Genomic DNA, 18,462 nt, shown 5'->3' on the forward strand with positions numbered 1-18,462 from the left:
CTCAGAAATATAGCCCCACAAGTTGAAACTCCTCCAACAAACATAGTGGAGAGCATTTCTTCTTTCTCAATCCTCTTTCAAACACACAGCATTTGATACAAAATTAGGCATGGTTGCTGGAAAGCTGGCAGGGTAGAAATGTCAGCATTAAATTAAAATTTCTATTTGTACTAGTAACATAGTATTTCAAATAAAGTATACAGAAAGCTTTAATTAACCATCGTTTATATCTGCCCCCTTTTCAATATGTTGGCTGCAATATTTATAACACACACGCACATATAATTATATAGAACACATAAAATTTCCACTATTATTACACAATTTTAGAGTATTTTGATCGATAATATTAATTATTTATAACACACGCTCATATAATTATATAGAACAAATAAAATTTTCATCTACTTATTTCTCAAAAACTATGATAATTCGACATATAAGCCGTCTGTTGATGACGCTTAGCTTAACCTTAAAGGACGAAGGACGCAAAACCGACGCGACGAAAGAGAAAGGGACAAACATATACGTTTCGAGGTCTCAAGCCGTGCGCGTACGAGAGCGACATGTTCGTGAATCGAGCGTTATACCTGCTCGAGTCCTTTGTTTTTGAGACGTCCCGTTGCATATTCATAGGATATTCATAGGATATCGCGATATTAGGAGATTGTGAGGACAAGTGGGACATTCCCTGGCATGTCTTGTGCTGTCTGGGATCCGTCATTCGTATGCATTTTCTATAGCACATACTCTAAAATATAGAATGCTGGTGCCTAAGCTAGCTGTCCATCGACGCTTTCCTTCTTTTCTTTTTTTTCTTTTTAGGAAAATTTTCCGTTCTTTTTTTGTCGCACATTTATGCATTTATGACAATATTAGAATTTAATGTATTTATGATGATTATGACATCATTTTTATATTAATTTATACCTATTATTGTTTACAAAACCACGATGAGGTATACTATACCTACGGGCAAATATCCAAACAATGTCAAAAAAAAGAATGCAATGTTTTCCAAAATTAAAAAAACAAAGCGGCAAAAACTTAGTCAAAAAATCCCTGAATATTTTATAATAGTCCATGATTTGAACTTGATATTTAATATATTCAATTAGGTATATCCATAGAATAATTATTTATTCTTATTACAGGTGCTTATACTTATAAGAATGCCTTAAAAGGAACCATAAATCGTGGGTCTCCCTTATAGTAAAGGAAAAATATAATCAATAACTAATTGGGCAAAGTCTTTTTGATGAAAAAGACGAAATTATCCTGTTTGATGAGCTTTCAGGGCGTGTACCACTGCAAAACAACGAAATCTTTCGTAATTTTGGCAAATAAATGGATTTGTTTTCGCAATTTTTGAAATATTTTAACTCATTCCAAAAGATTTTAAAACGCTGATTTCAAAAATGCTATCCGTTTTTGGATAAATCCACATACACCCCGCGAAAAATCGAAATCTTTGGTTGCAAAGTCGTTTTTTTTTTAAAAAATCAAGTTTTTTTCGCGATTTTCGAAATGTTTTGATAGATTTGGAGTCGATGAATTTGAAAATGTTATCCGTTTTTAGATAAATCTGCATACCTCTGCGAAAAATGGAAATTTTTGGTTGCAAAATCAAAATTTTACTAATGAAATAAACATTTTTTTTCGCGATTTTTAAAATATTTTGACCGATTCTGATAGATTTCGAGGCGCTGATTCCGAATATGAAATCGGTTTTTGGAAAAAAAAATCCTTCCACCCCTACGACCAACTTGAAGTTTGAAAAATTGACAACTTTGAAGCTGATTTGAACTATGAAGCTGATGATAAATTTGTAATTTTTTTGGTTTGGTATAAAGATTGTACCTTAGTCTACACAATTCATTCATAAAAATTATCAATTTCATTCATTAAGGGTCTTAAAATTGCATTTGAAAGTCACGATTTTGGCCAATTTTGGCTGCCCCTGAAAAACCGGTTTTGTATGGGAAAAATAGTAAAAGTTTTAAATTACACCAAAGTAGGTTTGGTTTACTGCTAACCAGGCGTAAATATGAATTTATTATAAATTATCCCTCCTACTATATATATATATATATATATATATATATATTATATATATATATACATACATTTATATTTATATATATGCATATATAATATATATTATGTCGATTTTTGTAATACTGACACTCAATAAATTTAATTATTTATCTATATATCTTATTCATTTACAAAGTAAGAAAAATTATTGAATTCATATTTTTTTCAGGTAAATTAAGGATTCGATCTGACAAACCTCGAATTGCTATTCGGCCTAAACCGTATTTTTACGACCTCGGCCATTTGCTCACACGAAATTAGATGTTTTTAGGAAACTTATAGTTTTCATTATCAAAATAAGACTTTATATTTTTACAAATAGCATGGAGTTCTGTATAACTAATTGGCCGAGATCGTTAAGTTGCCACTACGGTTGCTCATTGTTTCTCGGTTCGAATCCTCAAGTTGCTTGAAAAATTCGAATGTATAGTTTTTCATAAATATCAAATATTAGTTCAAAATATTAAATTCAGGTGTCGCATTTCGACCTTGACACTTAGAATATTTCTGAAAAACAAAAAACTTAAGTTTCGCACTTGACTGTAAGAGAGATACATAAAAAAAAAAAAAGGGGAAGCACGGGGTAAAGAGAGGGGTAGAGGCATATGATGAATAAGAGAGATGTGTATGATACATATTCTTTATTTAAATTCAATATTAATATAATATGAGAATGAAAATAACTTCTATCATCAATAACTTAAATAGCCGAGTGGTTTAAGGGACCGCATACTCGGTGAAATAACTCTGGAGGCACAAGGTGAGCAGGATCGAATCCAACTGAAGGCGACGACAAGGAACTCCAAAGCAGAAAAAGTAGAGCAGTGCTGGTGGCTGGCTGTTGGCGAGCGCAAAGGGTCCTGAAACGAACACACCAAGTGATGGTCAACCAGAGGTCCATGATGCGAGAGGTTACACGCAGGGAGACACATTGCGGAAGATGCATGCCGAACCCAAAAATCTACCTAAAAACCACAACATGTGAAAAAAAATAACACCAAAAAAGGAAAAAATGTGAAAAAAAGCGAAAAAAAAAAGGAAAAAAAGGGAGGGAGAGGAGGAGGAGGAAGGAAGAGGTGGAGAGCCTTAAAAAAAAAACCCTTAAGTCCCAGATCAATTTTTCTCTTTTCTGTTCAGCGTTGAAACTTTTTTATGTTTTTTAGTGTTCCCTCACACCAATTCCCAAAACCAACACTCGAATGAAATGAAGTCCACGTTGAAATTTTCACAACGAGAAAAAATTACTGGGACTTAGTTAAAATATTTAACTTTGCCCCAATAAAATTTTCTCGTTGTGAAATATTCAATGTGAGCCTCATTCATTCGAATGTTGGCTTTGGGATAATACAGCATGCATAAATAACTCGTCTGTCTTAATTGAAAAGGTTTCAGAAAATTTGGACTTAGAAAAAAAAATTATTCGAAAGAATTATAATCAGAAAATTTGGACTTAGAAAAAAAAAATTATTCGAGAGAATTATTTAATTAATCGATGAAATGAAATGATATTAATCGAATCAAAATTGTTTTCACGACTTGATAAAAAATGTGAAACCTTTACAATTAATCGAGACAAAAACAAATTTAGTTGACTTGAATAATATACAAATTATTAGAAAAAGCCATAAAAGAAATTCAATAAAACATGTAAAATGAAATAATAAAAAATGTTTGAAATCTTGAACATTAAAAACTTCAAAACTGTTTAAAGCTGATTGTTATCGTTTAGAAATTGAGTTAAATAATTTTTACAACTTGAATCGAATAATAAACTTGTTAACAAAATTATATGCTGTCTAATCATTCAAGTCAACTCGTTGAAACTTTGATTGCAAGTCTTGATCAAAATTGTTTTTAATAATAAAAGAATAAAAATCTATCATTTAGCCATGCAGCGATATAATTGAATAAATTTAAAATAAAACTACAGTCAAAAACTTTTAAAAGCTGTATTTAATTAACAATTTGGTAAGTCGTATTAAATATTTGAAATAATTTGATCAAAACCAACAATCGAGTTATCCATAAATAAGAATATACATGCAGTCAATATCGCTACAGGGAAAACACATGATTCTCGATACTGGAAATGTAATTTAAAAAATTGTTTCCGAAGAATAATGAACAAGAGGAATCACAAAAAAAAGAGATTTTTGTAACAAAGTAAATTTGTAATTTGTAATAAAGTACCATCAATTTAGGAGTTACCTAAGGAAGGATGCTGGGGCCCCTTCAACAAATAAGTAGTCGATGCAAACAAAAACTGTATTGGTTAACTAATAATTTGGTAACAAAACTTTAATATATAAGAATTTTGAATTCTACACAAAATCAGCTCATAGTGTTGTTATAGAACAAAAGAATTTCTGATAGACTATTCATGGAATTGTAATAATATAAATCACTTTCAATGTCTTTGATACATAAGAGAAATATAAACTTTTTTCTTTTATATATGTTTAAAACAAGTATAAAATGCACTTTTATAAATTAAAAAAAAAACTGAATCAACATGTTTTCCCCATAACAAATTAAATATAAACATAGTCTTCTATACATATGTCTGCCAAATTTATTTAAAATCTTTTATTAGCATAATAGTTGTAGTTGAATGAACAAATAATGTATTGTATTTTAGGCATTAAAAATTAATAAAGTATATCTTATTAAAGAAAATGATATTGACTCAAATATTATAATATAAACAATATTTTCAGCAGATATATGTATACAACTATATTAATAATGCACGAGCCAGAAAATATTCCACTAAAATAGATACAGACTGCTTTATAAATGATATCGGATAAGAAAGGGACAAGTTCTTAAAGCATCTTCAAATTAATTTCAATTAATATGAAAAACGAGCATAAAATATATTATTATTGAGAAATATTATTATTGCATGCATAAAAAGTAGCATGTAATCCGAACTCGGTCATTAATTGTAAACCTCTTTGAGAAAATAAATTATGAGTGATATCTCTTTATTTATTTCTATTGAAATTATAGTTTCACTAAAGATGATTTATAATATTGTATCGCAGTAAAGATTTTCAAAATTATCTGACTGCTTTAAATTCAAAATTAAAAAAACTATATGCATATGTATGTATATATATATATATATATATATATATATATATATATATATATATATTTAGTTAAATATTGAATATTTAAAATATTAAAAGTGCATCTGTTGTATTACGATAAATGCCTGTATATAATTCCAGAAATATATTCTTTGACTCGCCCTTTGCACTTACATTGTTAGATATCCTCTGCAGCAACTCCTAGAACACAAATCCAAGACTTCAAGCACCACTGGAGCATCTGCCAGAAATCTCAAGTACTCGACACAAAATCACTACTTTAGAACCACTACATAACTTTGTTCGTTACATGTAGCTTCGACTTATTGCAACTATCCGAGTAAAGTCTTTACACAATACACGACACACGACTTACATTAGAGACTTTCGTGAATTTAGAATTCGATAATAAAGAGATATGTGTTGGAAGTACTCAAATATAAATTATACATTTTACAACTGCATGTATATAAATAAAGGATACATTGGCGCTGTAAATGAATTAATAACCTACAAAAGCACATATATAAATTATACAAATTCACAATTGCATGTATATAATTAAAGGATACTTTGGCGCTGTAAATGAATTGTTTACTTATAAAATTGACTCAAAATGGAGACCCTGAAAGAGATACTTATAAAACTATACAAGGCACTTCCACACACATACACTTTTTGGATTTTAATTAACGTTTCACGATAAATTTATTATATCAAAATGATCTACTAAATTAATTACACGTTTTGATGCATAAATTAATTAAAACTAATCAAGGATTTAATTAAAAAAAACGTTAATTAACGCGACAGCATGTTAATTCACGAAAATCTGTTTGACAATTGAACAACTTGAAGCTATCAACATGTGTTAAAATGGCGGCCGTCACTTGTACAACTTAAAGCGCGAAATTCAAATTTGAAATTTAAACTTTGTGAAATTCACCTTTTTGAACATATACGGTAAAAAGCAAAGTGTATACACTTTGAATATGTGATAATTTTACTTTTTCACTAACAGAAAACTACACTATAAACAGAACAATCTATGGCCCAAAATTAGTTCACTTTCCAATTATTATTATAATATTAGATATTTAGTTTACACTGATCATGAAATTTAAAATTTTCTAAAATGAGCCAGGTTAGTACAGAAATAAAAAATTATCATAAAAAAATCAAGTCAAATATTCATACATTATTTAAATCCAAATGAACTCATAAAATTAACACAAAACCTGATATCAATGGCATTGATTTCAATTAAAATTAGACATAAATATTTATGAGCAGAATCAATAGACGCCTCTCCACCGATACATACCAGCATTTGCAAATGAATCAAACCAGAAATCTAAATATAATAACAACATGTTATCAATAATGATATTTAAGAATTAAGTTAATAATAATCAACCTGTGCTAAGAGATTGCAAGTCAAACCAATTTTTTCGTCGAGTATTGCGTAAAATATAGCAAACAATCTGTCTTGTGGGAAAGTTTTTGGACCAATTTGTGTACTCAGTTTTTCTGTCACCTTTTTAAGAAAAAACGAAAAAAATTAGTAAGATTAAAAAATTTCTTCTAACCGTCTATAGTAATTTAAAATTATCATTAATAATTGACTTATTAATAATTTTATTTTGCGTCAAGTTTATTTCTCTATAGCAGTTTTAATGTATACCTTGTTGCTGTAGGGCTTTACAATGTTAGACAATATTGCAAAGTATTTAATTATAAACAAATTTGTCAAATACATCATTCATATAAATTCAATAATTTAAAAGTTACAAGAGATATGATAAACAAAAACAACAATAAGTTACCATAAAATCTAGAAACGCCTGTGCAGGGTGAGATTTTTTTTAGCAAAAAAATTCAATCATGATTTTAAAGTATACCGAGTTGCTGTAGAGCATTATAATGTTAGAAAATATTATAGACTATTCAATTCTACACATATTCTCCAAATACATAAATTATATTCATCTAATATTTTAAAAGTTACAAGAAAAATAATAATAAATATTTTGCGTAATAAGGCAATTCGATACTTTGCTTCATATTCATAATAGAATTGTCACCTATGTGTTTGGTAATCGAGATATCCTAAAATATAAAAAAGAGACATAATTTATATATATATATATATATATATATATATATATCTTCTATATATATAAAAATAAGTCGGGTTTTCCTTCCTGACGAAATAACTCCAGAACGCACGAACGGATTTCGACAATTTTGCATTCGTTGGAAAGGTCTCGCGTTCCGCAAGGTTTATAGATAAGAAAATTAGTGGTGCATGGCATCATGCCCTAATGCAAACTGCTGGAACTTCACGCACCGTAATTAAAAATTCGAGTTATAAAAATAATCAATAATTGTTTTAAATAATTGCAAATAGATTATCTTCTATATATATAAAAATAAGTCGGGATTTCTTACTGATCAAATTTTTCCTTTTCAAATATAAAACAAACAAAAAATTTCTTCATCTTTCTCACAAAACCATCTGGTGGCGAAACGGAGTTCGTCGGGTTTGCTAGTATATATATATATATATATATATATATATATATATATATATATATATATATATGTATATATATTATTACTTACATTATTATACAAAATATTTTGGAGTCCTATGCGTTGATACAAAGTTCCCAAAGCAGTTTTTAAAATAGGTGCAACATGTCTCCAAAGTTTAATTGTTTCCTTATAATTTATACTTGATTTCATAACAGGTCTGCAATATTCGATATAACAAACTCTAGCCATATATTGCAATTCTGGTAAATCTCTGCAGGCACGATAAAAAACACACAGGAAAGCATTTAAATAACTTCCATCAAAATCCTTATCTAGAAATAAAAATACAAATTAATTATATTGATTAAATAACAATTTTTATATATATATATATATATATATATATATATTTATATATATATATATATTTATTTATATATATATATATATATATATATATATAAATTGTTATTTAATCAATATAATTAATTTGTATTTTTATTTCTAGAGTGTGCTTACGAGTGTGTACGAGAGTAAAATGTGTGCGAACGGGTTTGCGGAAAATAGTGGAAACTGTATATATATATATATATATATATATATATATATATATATATATATATATATTATATATATATATATAATGACGATTGTTAATGTTCTGGAGATTGAACTGAATGGATTTATGATTTACCACTGGTGTATGAGATACACCACTAGTTACATATTTGTATAGGATTTATTTACACGCTGTTTTATAATATAAATATAATACTATGAATTATTAAAATGTTCAAATGTTAAAATTTTCGCCATATACATAAATATAATTTTGTTTTGTCGTTGAATAATTTCAAATAAAAAATGGCTCTTAATTACTATTTATATTTAACTATATATGTTTTTTAACTTCTTCAGACTTTTTCGATGAAACACTTGCCAGCCATGAAATAATATAACTGTTATATATATATTATAAAATCTAGTTAGTCTTTTACAAGATGTATATTATTTTTTTATAACTTTTGTTTAATATTTGGCAAAAATAGAAGACAGTCTCTTGTTTGCATTGAGTGTATTGTTGAAAATAATATGAAATCTACAAACTTATATTGCAGATATACTTATATACTAGGTATTATATGTATAATATATTGTATATATCATATTGCATATTGCATGGCCATTGTTATATTTCAGTTATATACTAGCTATTATCCCCAAGACCTGAAAATCCCTACAGATGCACTCTAGAGTGCCTTACCTAATTTTTTTGGAAATGTTTGTTTCGTATGTATGTTGTATATTGCATATTGCATATTGCATATTGCATGGCCATTGTTATATTTCAGTTAAATACTAGCTATTATCCCCAAGACCTGAAAATCCTTACAGGTGCACTCTAGAGTGCCTTACTTATTTTTTTTGGAAATGTTTGTTTGGTATGTATGTTGTATATATCATATTGCATATTGCATGGCCATTGTTATATTTCAGTTATATACTAGCTATTATCCCCAAGACCTGAAAATCCCTACAGGTGCACTCTAGAGTGCCTTACTTAATTTTTTTGGAAATGTTTGTTCGGTTTGTATATTGTATACTGCATATTGCATATTGCATGGCCATTGTAAAGATCTAAGAACTATTGATTATTGAAAATTGAAAATGAAAATTGAAAATGAAAATTGAAAATGAAAATTGAAAATTGAAAATTGAAAATTGGAAATTAGAAATTGGAAATTGAAAATTGAAAATTGAATATTGAAATTTGAACTTCATTCACTATTCACCATTTGCTATTTATTACTCAAGATTGAAAAGGACAGAATTGCCAAACTTGCTTTCAACCCTTTGCAGTAGGGATCAGGATTAGGTAAGCAAAACTTAGCGCCAGGGTCCCATATGATCCAGGGAGGGTTCGAGATTAGGTAAGCAAAACTTAGCGCCAGGGTCCCGATCTCACCTTCCCCATTCACACAACTTAGATTGCGGAATAATTATTCAACGCAACAAAGAATGCGGAATGTTAAGGGACAACATTGAAGAATTGAAAACTTGCTTGGCAATACTGTTTATAGAAGGAAATTAAATTTTGAAATTGAATGAGAAGTTAATGAATATTACTTTTGAAATTGAAATTAAATACAAAGATAAAAATAAATACAAATATAAAGATATTTACCGCATGTAGGAAAGAACACTACTAAGACCTGAAAATCCCTACAGGTGCACTCTAGAGTACCTTACTTAATTATTTTTGGAAATGTTTGTTTCGTATGTATATTGTATATTGCATATTTCATATTGCATGGCCATTGTAAGATCTCAGTTATATACTAGCTATTATCCCCAGAACCTGAAAATCCCTACAAGTGCACTCTAGAGTGCCTTACTTATTTTTTTTGGAAATGTTTGTTTCGTATGTATGTTGTATATTGCATATTGCATATTGCATGGCCATTGTTATATTTCAGTTATATGCTTAATTTGTATATAGTTATTTTCTATATCGCATGGTGACTATTATATTTTGGTTATATACTTATATACTAAGACCTGAAAATCCCTACAGCTGCACTCGAGAGTGCTTGGCGTATTTATTTTTGTAATGCATTTTGTATATTTGTTATATTTCACTTCTATACTTATATACTAAGAGCTGAAAATCCCTACAAGTGCATTCTAGAGTGCCTTACTTGATTATTTTTGTATATGCTTATTTTGTATATATTGTATATTGCATTATATTTTATATGTACTTATATACTAGGTCTTATCTTTAACACCTGCAAATCCGTACATTTCACTTGACTACTTAATTATTTTGGTATATGCTTATTTTGTATATAGTTATTTTCTATATTAAATTTTGGTTATATACTTAAATACTAGGTCTTATCCCCAACACTTGCAAATCCGTACATTTCACTCGACCACTTAATTATTTTGATATATGCTTATTTTGTATACAGTTATTTTCTATATTATATTTTTGTTATATACTTAGATACTAGGTCTTATCCCTAACACTTGCAAATCCGTACATTTCACTCGACTACTTAATTATTTTGATATATGCTTGTTTTGTATATAGTTATTTTCTATATTATATTTTTGTTATATACTTATATACTAGGTCTTATCCCTAACACTTGCAAATCCGTACATTTCACTCGACTACTTAATTATTTTGATATATGCTTGTTTTGTATATAGTTATTTTCTATATTATATTTTTGTTATATACTTATATACTAGGTCTTATTCCTAACACTTGCAAATCCGTACATTTCACTCGACTACTTAATTATTTTGATATGTGCTTATTTTGTAAATAGTTGTTTTTTATATTATATTTTGGTTATATACTTAAATACTAGGTCTTATCCCCAACACTTGCAAATCCGTACATTTCACTCGACTACTTAATTATTTTGATATATGCTTTTTTTGTATATAGTTATTTTCTATATTATATTTTTGTTATATACCTATATACTAGGTCTTATCCCTAACACTTGCAAATCCGTACATTTCACTCGAGCATTTAATTATTTTGATATATGTTTTTTTTGTATATAGTTATTTTCTATATCGCATGGTCATTATCATATTACGCGAATGACTTATAAATAATAGATAGATAAGATATAATAAAAAATCCTACCTTTGCAGCATCTTTATTCATTTATCTCTTGTATTATAAGGAGAATTTTTGGACTGCTTTTTTATCCAAGCTGGAGCATTCAGGCTTGTAGTAATATGACGAAAATATCACCTGAAAATAATATTCAAGGTTAGAGTTTATTGAAAGTTTATATATATATATATATATATATACATATATGTATTTATATATTTATTTTGTATATTGCGTGGCCATTATTATATTTCAGTTATATACTTATAAACTAAGACCTGAATATCCTTACATTTGCACTCAGGGGTGCTTTACTTAATTATACGCTTCTATTTTGTACGCATTTTGTATATTGCATGTTCATTATTATCATATTTCAGTTCAGTATACTTAAATACTAGGTGTTACACCTAAGACCTCAATATCCGTACATTTTCACTCGAGAGTGCCTCGCTTTGTTATTTTTATGTATGCTTATTTTGTTAGTTTATATAGTTATATTGCATATTGCATATTTATTATTATTATATTTCCGTTCTATACTTATATACTAGGTGTTATCTTTAAGACCTAAATATCAATGCATTTGTACTTACTAAATTATTTTCGTATACGCTTGTTTGGTATGCATTTTGTACATTTCTTTATCATAATATTTCCGTTCAATACTTATACACTAGATGTTATCCCTAAGACTTGAATATCCGTACATTTGCACTCAGGGGTGCTTTACTAGGCCATTATTGTTATATTTCAATTCTATACTTAAGACCTGAAAATCCCTACAGGTGCACTCTAGAGTGCCTTACTTAATTTTTTTGGAAATGTTTGTTTTGTATTATGTATGTTGTATATTGCATATAGCATGGCCATTGTTATATTTAAGTTATATACTAGCTATTTTTTGGAAATGTTTGTTTCATATGTATGTTGTATATTGCATATTGTATGGCCATTGTTATATTTCAGTTATATACTAGCTATTTTTGGAAAATGTTTGTTTCGTATGTATGTTGTATATTGCATATTGCATGGCCATTGTTATATTTCAGTTAAATACTAGCTATTATCCCCAAGACCTGAAAATCCCTACAGGTGCACTCTAGAGTGCCTTACTTAATTTTTTTGGAAATGCTTGTTTTGTATTATGTATGTTGTATATTGCATATTGCATGGCCATTGTTATATTTAAGTTATATACTAGCTATTTTTTGGAAATGTTTGTTTCATATGTATGTTGTATATTGCATATTGTATGGCCATTGTTATATTTCAGTTATATACTAGCTATTTTTGGGAAATGTTTGTTTCGTATGTATGTTGTATATTGCATATTGCATGGCCATTGTTATATTTCAGTTAAATACTAGCTATTATCCCCAAGACCTGAAAATCCCTACAGGTGCACTCTAGAGTGCCTTACTTATTTTTTTTTTTTGAAATGTTTGTTTTGTATTATATATGTTGTATATTGCATATTGCATGGCCATTGTTATATTTCAGTTAAATACTAGCTATTATCCCCAAAACTTGAAAATCCCTACAGGTGCACTCTAGAGTGCCTTACTTATTTTTTTTGAAAATGTTTGTTTCGTATATTGCATATATCGTTTGTTGTATATTGCATATTGCATGGCCATTGTTATATTTCAGTTATATACTAGCTATTATCCCCAAGACCTGAAAATCCCTACAGGTGCACTCTAGAGTGCCTTACTTAATTTTTTTGGAAATGGTTGTTTGGTATGTATATTGTATATTGCATATTGCATGGCCATTGTTATATTTTAGTTATATACTAGCTATTATCCCCAAGACCTGAAAATCCCTACAGGTGCACTCGAAAGTGCTCAAAAAATAGTGTAGTGTTCACAGCGGCTAATAACTGAACATTTAAATTTACATAATTAGTTTTGAATATGTTTGTTTGGTATGTATGTTACGATAAATGTGCATATTTTGGTGAATGTACATACTTCCCGGTAAATGTTTACATTTACCGGCTCATTTGACAAATGTGAGTTGAACTATTGATCATAACTATTTATTTTATTCAGCAGTTCTAACAGATATTGCAGAATAAAAAAAACTATAATTAATGACTATTAACTATTGACTTATCACTAAGAACTTAAAACTAAGAACTTAAAACTAAGAACTTAAAACTAAGAACTTACAACTAAGAATAGACAGCTAAGAACTGCCGACTAAAAAAGACAGCTAAGAACTGCCGACTAAGAATAGACAGTTAAGAGAACTGCCAACTAAGAATAGACAGCTAAGAACTGCCGACTAAGAACTTACAACTAAGAATAGACAGCTAAGAACTGCCGACAAAGAACTTACAACTAAGAAGAGACAGTTAAGAGAACTGCCAACTAAGAATAGACAGTTAAGAGAACTGCCAACTAAGAATAGACAGTTAAGAGAACTGCCAACTAAGAATAGACAGTTAAGAGAACTGCCGACTAAGAAAAGACAGCTAAGAACTGCTGAATATTGAAAATTGAAAATGAAAATTGAAAATTGAAAATCGATAATTAAATATTGAAATTTATTACTCTTTGTTCATTATTTATTATTTATATTTATAGGTAAATTTATATTTAAAATTTAAAAGAATGTAAAAGTATTTACCAAAACAAAATGGTAAGTGTGACATTTACTGAGAAATGTGTACATTCACCGAAATAAACCGTTATAAATAAAAAAAAAATAAGTAAGATATTGAAGCTCAAGATTGAAAAATACAGAATTGCTAAACTTGCTTTCAACGCTTCGCAGTAGGGATCAGGATTAGGTAAGCAAAACTTAGCGCCAGGGTCCCATATGATCCAGGGAGGGTTCGAGATTAGGTAAGCAAAACTTAGCGCCAGGGTCCCGATCTCACCTTCCCCATTCACACAACTTAGATTGCGGAATAATTATTCAACGCAACAAAGAATGCGGAATGTTAAGGGACAACATTGAAGAATTGAAAACTTGCTTGGCAATACTGTTTATAGAAGGAAATTAAATTTTGAAATTGAATGAGAAGTTAATGAATATTACTTTTGAAATTGAAATTAAATACAAAGATAAAAATAAATACAAATATAAAGTTATTTACCGCATGTAGGAAAGAACACTACTAAGACCTGAAAATCCCTACAGGTGCACTCTAGAGTACCTTACTTAATTATTTTTGGAAATGTTTGTTTCGTATGTATATTGTATATTGCATATTGCATATTGCATGGCCATTGTAAGATATCAGTTATATACTAGCTATTATCCCCAAAACCTGAAAATCCCTACAGGTGCACTCTAGAGTGCCTTACTTAATTTTTTTGGAAATGTTTGTTTCGTATGTATGTTGTATATTGCATATTGCATATTGCTTGGCTATTGTTATATTTCAGTTATATGCTTGATTTGTATATAGTTATTTTCTATATTGCATGGTCATTATCATATTACTGACTTATAAATAATAGATAGATAAGATACAATAAAAAAAATCCTACCTTTGCAGCATCTTCATTCACTTATTTTGTATTATAAGGAGAATTCTTAGACTGCTTTTTTTATCCAAGCTGTAGCATATAGGCTTGTAGTAATAGGACGATAATATGACCTGAAAATAATATTCAAGGTTAGAGTTTATTGAAAATTTATATATATATATATATATATATATACATTTATGTATTTATATATTTATTTTGTATATTGCATGGCCATTATTATATTTCAGTTTTATACTTATAAACGAAGACCTGAATATCCGTACATTTGCACTCAGGGGTGCCTTACTAATTATACGCTTATTTTGCACGCATTTTGTATATTACATATTCATTATTATTATATTTCAATTTTATACTTATATACTAAGACCTGAAAATCCCTACAGCTGCACTCAAGAGTGCTTGGCGTATTTATTTTTGTAATGCATTTTGTATATTTCATGGTCACTATTATATTTTGGTTATATACTTATAAACTAGGTCTTATCCCTAACACTTGCAAATCCGTACATTTCACTCGACTACTTAATTATTTGGTATATGCTTATTTTGTATATAGTTATTTTCTATATCGCATGGTCACTATTATATTTTGTTTATATACTTATATACTAGGTTATATTATATTTCAGTTTTATACTTATAAACTAAGACCTGAATATCCGTACATTTGCACACAGGAGTGCTTTACCTAATTATACGCTCATATTTTGTACGCATTTTGTATATTGCATGTTCATTATTATCATATTTCAGTTATATACTTATACACTAGGTGTTAAGCCTAAGATCTGAATATCCGTACATTAGCACTCGAGAGTGCCTCGCTTTATTATTTTTATGTATGCTTATTTTGTTAGTTTATACAGTTATATTGCATATTGCATATTTATTATTATTATATTTCAGTTCTATACTTATATACTAGCTGTTATCTTTAAGACCAAAAATATCAGTGCGTTTGTACTTACTTAATTATTTTCGTATACGCTTGTTTGGTATGCATTTTATACATTTCATTATTATAATATTTCCGTTCAGTACTTATACACTAGATGTTTTCCCTAAGACTTGAATATCCGTACATTTGCACTCAGGGGTGCCTTACTAATTATACGCTTATTTTGCACGTATTTTGCATATTACATATTCATTATTATTATATTTCAATTCTATACTTATATACTAAGACCTGAAAATCCCAACAGGTGCACTCTAGAGTGCCTTACTTAATTTTTTTGGAAATGTTTGTTTCGTATGTATGTTGTATATTGCATATTGCATATTGCATGGCCATTGTTATATTTCAGTTAAATACTAGCTATTATCCCCAAGACCTGAAAATCTCTACAGATGCACTCTAGAGTGCCTTACCTAATTTTTTTGGAAATGTTTGTTTCGTATGTATGTTGTATATTGCATATTGCATATTGCATATTGCATGGCCATTGTTATATTTCAGTTATATACTAGCTATTATCCCCAAGACCTGAAAATCCCTACAGGTGCACTCTAGAGTGCCTTACTTAATTTTTTTGGAAATGTTTGTTCGGTTTGTATATTGTATATTGCATATTGCATATTGCATGGCCATTGTAAAGATCTAAGAACTATTGATTATTGAAAATTGAAAATGAAAATTGAAAATTGGAAATTGGAAATTGGAAATTGAAAATTGAAAATTGAATATTGAAATTTGAACTTCATTCACTATTCACCATTTGCTATTTATTACTCAAGATTGAAAAGGACAGAAATACCAAACTTGCTTTCAACCCTTCGCAGTAGGGATCAGGATTAGGTAAGCAAAACTTAGCGCCAGGGTCCCATATGATCCAGGGAGGGTTCGAGATTAGGTAAGCAAAACTTAGCGCCAGGGTCCCGATCTCACCTTCCCCATTCACACAACTTAGATTGCGGAATAATTATTCAACGCAACAAAGAATGCGGAATGTTAAGGGACAACATTGAAGAATTGAAAACTTGCTTGGCAATACTGTTTATAGAAGGAAATTAAATTATGAAATTGAATGAGAAGTTAATGAATATTACTTTTGAAATTGAAATGAAATACAAAGATAAAAATAAATACAAATATAAAGTTATTTACCGCATGTAGGAAAGAACACTACTAAGACCTGAAATTCCCTACAGGTGCACTCTAGAGTACCTTACCTAATTATTTTTAGAAATGTTTGTTTTGTATGTATATTGTATATTGCATATTGCATATTGCATGGCCATTGTTAGATTTCAGTTATATACTAGCTATTATCCGCAAGACCTGAAAATCCCTACAGGTGCACTCTAGAGTGCCTTACTTAATTTTTTTGGAAATGTTTGTTTCGTATGTATATTGTATATTGCATATTGCATATTGCTTGGCTATTGTTATATTTCAGTTATATACTTAATTTGTATATAGTTATTTTCTATATCGCATGGTGACTATTATATTTTGGTTATATACTTATATACTAAGACCTGAAAATCCCTACAGCTGCACTCGAGAGTGCTTGGCGTATTTATTTTTGTAATGCATTTTGTATATTTGATGGCCATTTTTGTTATATTTCACTTCTATACTTATATACTAAGAGCTGAAAATCCCTACAAGTGCACTCTAGAGTGCCTTACTTGATTATTTTTGTATATGCTTATTTTGTATATATTGTATATTGCATTATATTTTATATATACTTATATACTAGGTCTTATCCTTAACACCTGCAAATCCGTACATTTCACTTGACTACTTAATTATTTTGGTATATGCTTATTTTGCATATAGTTATTTTCTATATTAAATTTTGGTTATATACTTAAATACTAGGTCTTATCCCCAACACTTGCAAATCCGTACATTTCATTCGACCACTTAATTATTTTGATATGTGCTTATTTTGTAAATAGTTATTTTTTATATTATATTTTGGTTATATACTTAAATACTAGGTCTTATCCCTAACACTTGCAAATCCGTACATTTCACTCGACTACTTAATTATTTTGATATATGCTTGTTTTGTATATAGTTATTTTCTATATTATATTTTTGTTATATACTTATATACTAGGTCTTATCCCTAACACTTGCAAATCCGTACATTTCACTCGACTACATAATTATTTTGATATACGCTTATTTTGTATATAGTTATTTTCTATATTATATTTTGGTTATATACTTAAATACTAGGTCTTATCCCCAACACTTGCAAATCCGTACATTTCACTCGAGCATTTAATTATTTTGATATATGTTTTTTTTGTATATAGTTATTTTCTATATCGCATGGTCATTATCATATTACGCGAATGACTTATAAATAATAGATAGATAAGATATAATAAAAAAATCCTACCTTTGCAGCATCTTTATTCATTTATCTCTTGTATTATAAGGAGAATTTTTGGACTGCTTTTTTATCCAAGCTGGAGCATTCAGGCTTGTAGTAATATGACGAAAATATCACCTGAAAATAATATTCAAGGTTAGAGTTTATTGAAAGTTTATATATATATATATATATATATTATCATATATGTATATTATATATTTATTTTGTATATTGCGTGG

Source organism: Ctenocephalides felis, unplaced genomic scaffold (assembly GCF_003426905.1).
Source record: "Ctenocephalides felis isolate EL2017-DRISC unplaced genomic scaffold, ASM342690v1 CF-g0.4_SCAFFOLD_03571, whole genome shotgun sequence".
Classification (NCBI taxonomy): domain Eukaryota; kingdom Metazoa; phylum Arthropoda; class Insecta; order Siphonaptera; family Pulicidae; genus Ctenocephalides; species Ctenocephalides felis.